A 10,971-nucleotide genomic window follows, 5' to 3' on the forward strand; every position below is an offset into this window, starting at 1 on the left:
GACTCTAGTGCAAGTGGGAGACTGAAGGAAATATGCCCTAGAGGCAATAATGATGTTATTATTTTATTTCCTTATATCATGATAAATGTTTATTATTCATGCTAGAATTGTATTATCCGGAAACGTAATACTTGTGTGAATACATAGACAAACTAAACGTCACTAGTATGCCTCTACTTGACTAGTTCATTAATCAAAGATGGTTATGTTTCCTAACCATAGACATGTGTTGTCATTTGATTAACGGGATCACATTATTAGGAGAATGATGTGATTGACATGACCCATTCCATTAGCTTAGCACCCGATCGTTTAGTATGTTGCTATTGCTTTCTTCATGACTTATACATGTTCCTATGACTATGAGATTATGCGACTCCCATTTGCCGAAGGAACACTTTGTGCGCTACCAAACGTCACAACGTAACTGGGTGATTATAAAGGAGCTCTACAGGTGTCTCCAAAAGTAAATGTTGGGTTGGCGTATTTCGAGATTAGGATTTGTCACTCCGATTGTCGGAGAGGTATCTCTGGGCCCTCTCGGTAATGCACATCACATAAGCCTTGCAAGCATTGCAACTAATGAGTTAGTAACGAGATGATGTATTACGAAACGAGTAAAGAGACTTGCCGGTAACGAGATTGAACTAAGTATTGAGATACCGACGATCGAATCTCGGGCAAGTAACATACCGATGACAAAGGGAACAACGTATGTTGTTATGCGGTCTGACCGATAAAGATCTTCGTAGAATATGTGGGAGCCAATATGAGCATCCAGGTTCCGCTATTGGTTATTGACCGGAGACGTGTCTCGGTCATGTCTACATTGTTCTCGAACCCGTAGGGTCCGCACGCTTAAGGTTTCGATGACAGTTATATTATGAGTTTATGAGTTTTGATGTAAAGAAGTTAGTTCGGAGTCCTGGATGTGATCATGGACATGACGAGGAGTCTCGAAATGGTCGAGACATAAAGATTGATATATTGGAAGCTTATGTTTGGACATCGGAAGTGTTCCGGGTGAAATCGGCATTTTACCGGAGTACCGGGAGGTTACCGGAACCCCCGGTAACCTAATGGGCATTAATGGGCCTAGTGGAGAAAGAGGAGAGGAGGCCTAGGGGCTGCCGCGCGCCCCTCCCCCAAAGTCCGAATTGGACAAGGAGGGGGGGCGGCGCCCCCCTTTCCTTTCTTCCCTCTCCTCCTTTCCCCCCAAGTCCTAATCCAACTAGGGAAAGGGAGGGGAGTCCTACTCCCGGTAGGAGTAGGACTCCTCCTGCGCGCCTCCTCCTAGGGCCGGCCGCACCCCCCCTTGGCTCCTTTATATACGTGGGCAGGGGGCACCCCTAGACACACAAGTTGATCTCTAAGATCGTTCTTTTAGCCGTGTGCGGTGCCCCTTCCACCAAAGTCCTCGATAATATTGTAGTGGTGCTTAGGCGAAGCCCTGCGACAGTTGAACATCAAGATCGTCACCACGCCGTCGTGCTGACAGAACTCTTCCCCGACACTTTGCTGGATCGGAGTCCGGGGATCGTCATCGAGCTGAACGTGTGCTAGAACTCGGAGGTACCGTAGTTTTGGTGCTTGATCGGTTGGGCCGTGAAGACGTACGACTACATCAACCGCGTTGTCATAACGCTTCCGCTGTCGGTGTACAAGGGTATGTAGATCACACGCTTCCCTGTCGTTGCTATGCATCACCATGATCTTGCGTGTGCGTAGAATTTTTTTTGAAATTACTACGTTCCCCAACAATGAAATGCATGACACGCAAGCAAATGACAAGGCAACAACAGCGAATAACTGGAAGACACTTGGCACATCGGTCTCGGGGCGTTACAGGGGGTGCCGGTCAGCTCGAGCGTTTGAGGGCCGTTTGAGGGGCCCGTCTAGATCAAAAAATCGTGACCGGGCGGCCCACCCGGGCGTATGAGGCGGATTTGGGAGGTCCGGTTGTAGATGCTCTGAAGCACGGAAAGAGGACAAGTTAAGTACTACAATAGAACAACAACCCGAAATCAACCAACAGTCAAGTGGTGACTGGTGAGCAGAAAGGAAAGAAGAGAACGCGCCAACGCGGACAAGATCAATAGTCAAGTGGTGGGAACTGAATGGAAGGTAAGCAAGTACATACCCGGCCGCCGAAAACCGGAGCTGGCGGATGGCGGTGAAGAAGCCCTCTGCCAGGATGGGAGGAAAGTTGAGCTCCTTCTGCATCCATGGTCACAACACACACAACATTAGTTTGTGGTCAGAAACGATACTCAAATCATCAAAGGATAGAGCGGACAAGAAATATTTTTTTGGATCATCAACAAGTAAGGCTCCCCTGTTCCATTGCATTCAGTGGCGAAGCTACACAAAGATATCAGGGGGCTAAAGAGCCCCCCCCCCCCCAAGGGTACACATAGCTCCGTCGTTGATTGCTTTGCAGAGAAGCTCGAAAACAAAACGAATCTGGTTCGAGGTTGGTTCACACAAAGCAAAGCAGAGAGGCAAAACACAACTCTCAGCAGAAACTGAAAAGACAATAGCTAAATGTTCCTCCTCTGCTCTGCTTTTCTTCTCTGCTCTACTTTTCTTCTCTGTTCGCTCTCATACGTCTCCAACGTATCCATAATTTATGAAGTATTCATGCTGATATATTATCATTCTTGTATATTTTACAATTATTTTATAGAAATTTTATATCATTTTTTGGGACTAACCTATTGACATAGTGCCCAGTGCCGGTTGCTATTTTTTGCTTGTTTTTTACATCGCAGGAAATCAATACCAAACGAAGTCCAAACGCAACGAAACTTATTGAAGATTTTTTTGGACCAGAAGACATCTAGTGGGCCAAAGAAGTGCCAGAGGGGAGCCCGAGGGGGGCACAACCCACCAGAGCGCACCTAGGGGCTGACACATCTCCAACGTATCTATAATTTTTGATTGTTCACTACTAGGGAAAATCCTAGTAGTAGCTATAATTCTTGATTAACCTAGAAGGATCGAACGAATCAAATCTTCAAACCTCGGGAAAAACAATGAAGCGTATACATATTTTCAAACAAGAATCTGTTAATTTACCTCGAAGGCTCGAGTGGATCAGCGCAGCTCAAACTTTCCTTCCACTTTATAATTGGTATCATGATATATGCCCTCACTCAGTTTATTTTTTTGTTTTTGCGGGGCCCTCGCTCAGTTTATTATCATGCCCCCACTCAATTAAGCTCCTTGTGTATTTTTAGAAGCACCGTGTTAGTCTAAACTCTAAAGAAGCAACCCAAAATCAAAAGAATTGATGCATCCTACACACGTTGCTTGATCATCCATCCAATTAACTCGATCCCAGATTTCATATACACACATTGACCATCACGCATGTGACGAAATCACAGAAGTCTAGCCTTGCCACTTATGCAATCGCACAGACCGTGCAGCCTCCTGGCAATAGTTGTAATATGTTGTGTGTGGCGAATCCACGTTATAACTGTGTAGTCGCTTGACTACACAGGATTTCCGTACGACATCAACCCCCACGTCTGCAAATATTTGGACTTTAACTACACAGGCCCATCTATTCTCTTATTCTCTTCTTGTGTAACAATTAGTTGGGCTACTACTGGGCCACATGGCAAGAAGAAAGTCCAAAATCCCTTAACTAAACGCACTCTATCGCGGTTGATCCCTTGACTCCTTCACGCATGCCTCTCCAATGACCGTGGACGGCCGCCGCAGCGCATCGTGTTCGCACTTCCCGTCCCGGCGCCGGCGATCTTTGGCTGGACTTGGACGTGAGATGCGAGGAACGACCACCTTGGGTCGTCCGGCGAGCCACGACCGGCGCACCAACGACTGCAGACCAATTGTCCGTCTACAACTCTGAATCAATCGATCAATACTACTATGCTAGTCTGCACTCTGTATCTGATCCAACACAAGGCAAGGCCCTCCACTTTTCTACTTCTACAAGGAGTTTGTTTTATGAGCAAAAACTGCAATACACTTCATTATTTTCCACCTTTTTCTCTCACTGGCAATGTTAGGTTTTAGGATGCAGGAGATTATTTTTATTAAGAATAAGAATTGCATATTTTCCTTTTCTTAGCAATAGGTTTATTTTGTCAGGTCTTTGGTATGATAAATAGATAAATTTGTGAAGAAGTGGCAGTCCAACTCAAATGTTGCAAATTCCCCACAGCAATCACCTGCAAATGAGGAGGAACAAACTCCTATTGATGCTCGAGCAGCTTTGGAACTTGTGTTAATTAATAGCAATTCAAAGCAACGCTCAGCTAAAGAAAAAGAGGAAGTTGATACATCTAATCTTACGCCAGATCCTGCAAATTGCATACCAATTATCCAGTATAATGCCAAAGTAACGTGATGATGGGTGAAGAGCATACCTCCACACAAGTACGATGTTTTTTTATTCCTATTTATGATTAAAAAAATTTATTAGTAAAACTTGACATCACAAGGTTTTAATCCTGGCACCGCCACTGGTTGTGTATTGTCAAAACTTTGTCCTTTTTTATCACTAGATGACTCGTTGCGCCCATGGCGCAAAGGCCGAGAGCAAGCCAACTATTGAAAGAGTGTGCATCAAAATATGCAGACACGGAAGAAAATATATGAAAATTAATACGGATTGATGATAGATAGATGGTGCTGATGATACATGTTTTCTAATAAGCTTACGGACGATCATTTACAATGTTATGATCAAGGCATGTAGATAGGCAGAGCTACGTTAGACAGATGTGTCTCTGCCTGTTCAGGACAATTTCTTTGAGGCAAGTCTTCATAGTTGTTGTTCTTCATGGCCTGCATTGCTCAGAGCAGAAATTCCTTCGATATTATCGTTCAGGCTCCAATAATACTTGTTTGTTTTCTGTATAACGGCTTATGATTGTAAACTTATATCATTAAGACGATCAACAACATATCTTATCCATGACAAAATATATTTCAGATTGTTGGCTTTGGGTGTTGATCTTGCTATGAAGTTTGTATCTATTATGCGGTAAGTTTCTTCACTTCACTTAGATTACTTGAGAGCTTCAGTTGCCGGTCGATCTTCAGCTTCTTTGAGTTTACCATACATGTAGATGGATATTGATTTCCTTGGAAGTCGGTTTTCCAGTTGGTGCTTTCATGGATAATGAATGGTTGCGTCAAGAACAACCATCCTTGCCTTCTATGTTGAGTACACTGCGTTTGGAAGCCAACCTACTGTATCATGGTGTCCAGAAGGTCCTTTGTTGGGATCCTGACTTTTTCCATTGCGGCTGACTGATGACAGTGAAGAAGATGTAGTGAGTTAGTGCAGTTTATGATTGTATATGTGTCTGTATCAAATTCGAGCGAGATACACAATGTTCATAGTAACTGAATGATATGTGTTGGCTTAGCTATTTCTTTGAGAATAGCAGGGGTAGAGTATACATGTTTAACTATTTGTCAGGCACCAAGAAAATAGGGGATTAACATGTGTGGGTAAGTATGCACATTGTTAGTAGAAAAAATATTCATTTTCTCATTCTTGATGTTACAACATTTATGAGATCAGGTTATTGAGGAAAATATAAGGTACAATCATTCTTTTATTTAAACATAAGGTACAATCACTCATTTCTTTAAATGTAAATATCAGGTTATGAAAACAGGGGATCAACATGTATTCATTTTCTCACTCTTGATGTTGAAGTATTTATGAGATCAGGTTGTGGGAAGCAAATATAGGGTACACTCATTCATTTTTTTAAAGATAAGGTACAACCATTGTTATTTTAAATATAAATATCAGGTTATGAAAACAGGGGATCAACATGTACAGAGGATAGTAGGCACTGAATAAGTATATAACACTGGCAATAGAAAAAGGAAAACCCAGGTTTTCCAGATTTTACTGGATCAATGGTAGGCACGGAAAATAACTGATTTTAAATGTAAGTTGTGATGGAAACAATCACACTTGTTTTTAGCAAATACAACGGTCTATTGATCAAGCAAATACACCTAGTGGACAATAAGAAAATACCCTAGATGACTCGTTGCGCCGATGGTGCAAAAAGCATCGGCCAGCCGAGTTATCAAACCATGTGTATGTGATAGTGGTATCACGATAAATGAAGAGAGAAGATATAAAAACATTTTGAACACTGATTAGCATAGCCAAATAGAAATTTACAGTGCTTATACATAGGGTTCTAAGAAGTTTACGATGAGCATAAGCAAATAGAAACTTAGTGCTGACATATAGCGTTCTAAGAGAACCTACTGCTGATACATAGTAGTCTAAGAAGTCTATGATAGATTATTTACAATGAGCAAAGTACATAGCCAAAGATGCATCATATAGATTGTTACAGTTATGAAGCGATGATCATCAGGTAGAGCCATCGTTGCATGCGCCATCAGTGTCGAAAATGACTTTGTCGTCTAAGCAACTCTTCATAGTGTGTGTCATCGGCGGTTTGTCATTTCCTAAAGCAGAGATTCCGTTGATATCATCGCCGAGGCTCCAATATTACTTGTTTGTCTATCGCCGAGGTTCCAATAATACTTGTTTGTCTGTTGGAGATCATACTCTGACTGTGTAGTTGTGTCACTAAGACGAGCAGCAACGTATCTTATTTGTGACAAAGTATGATTAAGGTTGCTGTCTTTGGATGTTGGTCCTACTGTGAAGTTGGTATCTGTTATATGGTAAAGTTTCGTCGCTGCCATGCGCCAAGGGTACTGCACCAACTATTTCTAAAACAGTCCATTATTCCGTCTTTTTCTTTCTATTGATGCTCCAGAGTCTTACATTTTTGCCGAACCAATTGTAATTTGTAGTAGTTGAGGTCTTGGAGTACCTTGCCGGAAGAACCTTCCATGCACTTGACAGGGTTGCCTCCCGGCCAACCGTTCTTGCCTTGCGTGTTCATCCATTTATCGACTAACTGATTATAGAGAAGCAAAATTCTCTGAAATTTCCATTGTCCGCAAGAAGTTCCCTTTCTTTCATGCATGAGGGAATGAAAGGACAAAACCGATAAACCAGAAAAATATTACAATGACCAAATTACTAATCTCGAAACCAATAGGAAGAACCTTTGGGTGATGGGTTTTTCATATCACACTGATTCATCTACAAAATCTATTAACCCAAAATGAACATACATTAGTGACGGTTTCAGGGTGCTGGTCCTTAGAGGCACATGCATGAAGACTTTTCGGCTGTCATAAACAATGTCAAGCCAGCTCCGGTAAAGGAGTGGCGACAGCGGCGCATTGGTTGTCGTTTGATGGTGTCAAAATCTCGATGTAATTTTTATTATATTTGAGATGCTTCGTACTTCTGGTGAACTTTAATAATAGATCTGATTTTTTTGGTAGAAAAAGATCCTAATCTTCCTCGTTCAATTATGGGGTACAATTTTGACTGGGTGGTCACGCTCCCTGAGAATAGATGGCTTGGAGCGCTCCGAGATCCATTTGCTTGGTGGCGGCTGCTATTCAAGGGTGGACGGGTTGTGGGCCACAACGTTTCGCATGGTAGGTGTGTGTGGGTTTTGGTGTGTGCAAACCTGGGCAAATGGGTCGGCCGGCCTGGGTTAAAAAGGCCAGACACGACACGGCTCGGTCAGGCATGGTACTTGGGCCGTGCAGGCTGGCACGCGTGCTGACCTCCCTGGCCCAGGCACGGCCCCTCGCTAAACGGGCTAGCACGGCGGCCCATTTGGCACGCCGACATAGCTACCCTGATTAGGCACAACCGCATGTCGCTTAATAGTAAATACAATAAGGTGACATAAGCAGGCTATAAGGACTAATATATTATATATTTGCTTAGTTGGAGGAGAGAGAAAAGAAGCAAGTTGTTCAAAATTTGGCACAAATTACAAAGGTGGCCTATAAACCAGAACGAAGGTAGTAGTAGTTAGCTGCAATACAAGCCCCAATACACTTTGTGAGGGTTTATGATGGGCCAACTATTAATAAAATTTACTATTGTACATGTCGGCTATTAGGTTGACTCTAAATAATATGGCAACTCCTTACACTCTATTGTTGGATGTACGCTCTCTTACTAAAGCTATATAGTACTAAAATTAATTTCATGATGCATCTAATAATATTGATTTAATAATATGAATTTTAATATATTTTTGATAAATTTAGTCGAAGTAAAAAAATAACTTTGACCATGCAGACAAAACACATAAAAATATTACTAACCATACTACGACCCCATAAAAAATTCGCTACAACCATGATCTAGAAAAAGGCACGTCCGCCCGTGACCATGCGCTGCAGTGTGCCTGCCAGGACCCAGAAGACACATCGATGCATGCAGGGTGCACGCGCGTCCTCTCGGCAAGCTTTATTCTCCAGCTGGCCGCTGGTCCAAGTCGCGTGTCGTGTGTGTATGGGTTTCCTTGTGAGCTTGTTTTCTCAATGGCTTAGCGACTCGGCGGAGCTCCAGCAGTGGAGATTGACGATTTGGGGATGTTGGGTATGCCTCGGTTCCTTGCTCTGGTTGGAGGATCCTTGCTCTGCTGGAGTCGCATTGTTCCGGTTCTCGGTGCTACTTCCGCGGCTGCTGCTTGGGCACTTCTTCGCCATCCACGCGATATGCACCACTGCTGTTCTGGTCATCCGTCTGCTAGGCATGCTGCTCCGCCCTGTGACCGTTGCTGTTCTGGTCATCCGTCTGCTAGGCCTGCTGCTCCGCCGTGTGTGCGGTCTGGTTTGTATTGTTTCCTCCCATATTAGATTTGTTTACGGTGTTTCTTGAGCAATGATGTTATTGGATTAGGCGCTGGTTTTATAGGGATGCCGCTTATGTGCATCATTTGTTGTGGAGGGCGCACCGTGGAGGAAGATGGCGCTTATGTGCTTCAGATGAAATGCATTCAACATACATGGTGAAAGAGAGCTGCCCCAGGCCCTCACTACTGAACCACCATGCCCACTATAAGGAGATGGAGATCTTCGTCCCAGGGGTAATCGATTTAAACTTTACTAATATTAGTCTTAGTCACCTACATTACCATGATCTAGTATACTGACAGTGATTCGCCAACCATATACAGTCATTAAACTGCACGCAATTCCTGTCTTAAAAATACTTGGCCAAATAATGGCTGCATTATCTGCTTGGCCATCACTTTAAAATATGAGCTGCCACATTTCTCCTTCCCCTCGCACAATGCAATAAATCTGTGTATGGCAATCTCATGCCCTGTGTTTAAATCAGTTGAGTAAAAAATGGTACCCTGATGCATGCACTTGCCAGAGAGGTGCATTCAGTACTTCCCTACTTGAGGTGATCAGATATACTAAACTAAAATGCAATGGTCACATCACAGATTATAAATTGTTTTCTTAATTTACGCACACTCTACACCCGCTTTCCCAAATCGGCTTTACCATATCACCATATATCCAACCTTTATGCGAAACAGGCAACTTACAATTGGAGTGATAGTTCAGTAAGAAAGAACATTTGGCACAAAGGAAGATTAATTTTGAAAGGAAAAGGACTTGTAGTGAACATAGAAAAAATTGATGCTCGAGTGACTACTAATATCATCTAAAATATGCAAGATAAAATAAGAGGTCAAGCCAATCAAGTGAAAGACGTTTGAACTGGAATTAGACACATTGTACATCATCAATCATTAGGAGTTGGACCCCATAGGAGTGAAAGACGTTTGTCTCCTGGTCTGCAAGCCAAAAAAATGTAGGAAGACTATCAGCGCATATGCAGCAAGAACACCATGGTAACAGTAGTAGATGATTGAGCGCATTGTAAATAATGGGGTGACCTCACCTCAAGTAGATCACATTAGAATAGAAACAACATAGGGAGTGGCGGTGGCACTTGTCGACCTTTACGCTGAAACGGGAAGTATCTGATCTCAAGTCGAAACACAGTAGCATCAACAGATCCAATGGGCCTATCCTCTGTGAAACCAAATGGAATTTGCTGCAACATTATTAAACTAAGTATTGGTACCATGCAAGTTAGAATGGTCTAAAGAATTTATTTGCATATCAAACGGCAAACATGCAATGCAAAATTTATTTGCATATCAAGGATTCTCATATTTAAATGCAAATGTATATTGTCACCCCATAGTTTACATAGTACAACTTGACAGCAAAAATGAAATTACATAGGCACAATATTAATTGTCTAGGTTACATAAACTTGGACCTTGCTAGTCGAAAGGATGGTACGGAATATATAGTGAAATTCGAAGTGGCATGCAATATATAACCGCAGTGGAGGTAAATTGCCTAGATGATCATCCATACTCGCTACTCAGAGACAGTGGATGCTAAGGTAAAGCTGTCTTTCAGTGTTGAAGACAGAAACATATGCCTACAATGTAGAAAAAATATGGCAAGTTTGTTTTTTGAAGGAAAGCCCCATGGCACTTTATTTAGATTGTGGCAGTGTTACATCGTCGAGTACATGAGAAAGTAAAAAACTGGGAGCAACATCCGCCCAAACAAAACTTGAGTTAACATCATAAGAGTACCTAGCCAGAAAATGTGCCAATCCATTAGCTTCACTTGGACAATGCTTGAAACAAATTCCAGGAATTTCATGAGCAATATGAAAACAGTCCGCAAGTATTGCTACATTGGGACCCAAAATCTCAATTTTCCACTACGTGCTTCAATCAGTTCTAGACAATTTGATTCGACTGTCACCTTGGTGCACCCAATCTCTGAAAGAAGCTTCAAACCTCGCAACAGCGCCAAAGTTTCAGAAGTTTGGGCATTAAGAACATGGTCAATTAGCTCGGAAGCTCCTGCAATAGCTTCCCCTCGAGAGTTTCTAAGCACTGCAGCAACTGAACCTGTTCCACCATCAAAGTAACTTGCGCCAGTATTCAGCTTATACGAACCTGGAGCAGGTTTCTGCCAAGTAAGCTATGGTTGCCCTGTCCTCATTTCCTTTCATTAGATGGGCTT

General features: G+C 42.6%; 1 long non-coding RNA gene across 16 annotated transcripts in view; it reads right to left on the reverse strand.

Annotated features, from left to right (window-relative positions):
• Positions 1-9,604: 9,604 nt before the first annotated feature.
• The window catches only part of LOC119361798, a 6,822-nt gene continuing 5,455 nt past the window's right edge, over positions 9,605-10,971 (reverse strand). For 7 of the 16 annotated variants that reach the window (XR_005172989.1, XR_005172973.1, XR_005172971.1 and 4 more), the window contains 3 exons: positions 10,533-10,904; positions 9,818-9,951; positions 9,605-9,710 (listed from right to left, as the gene is read on the reverse strand). This is a non-coding gene — a long non-coding RNA (uncharacterized LOC119361798). Of the gene's footprint in view, positions 9,711-9,817; positions 9,974-10,532; positions 10,905-10,971 lie in introns of all 16 variants that reach the window. The other 9 variants (XR_005172977.1, XR_005172980.1, XR_005172975.1 and 6 more) reach the window with 4 other exon arrangements.

Source organism: Triticum dicoccoides, chromosome 1A (assembly GCF_002162155.2).
Source record: "Triticum dicoccoides isolate Atlit2015 ecotype Zavitan chromosome 1A, WEW_v2.0, whole genome shotgun sequence".
NCBI classification, from domain to species: Eukaryota; Viridiplantae; Streptophyta; class Magnoliopsida; order Poales; family Poaceae; genus Triticum; species Triticum dicoccoides.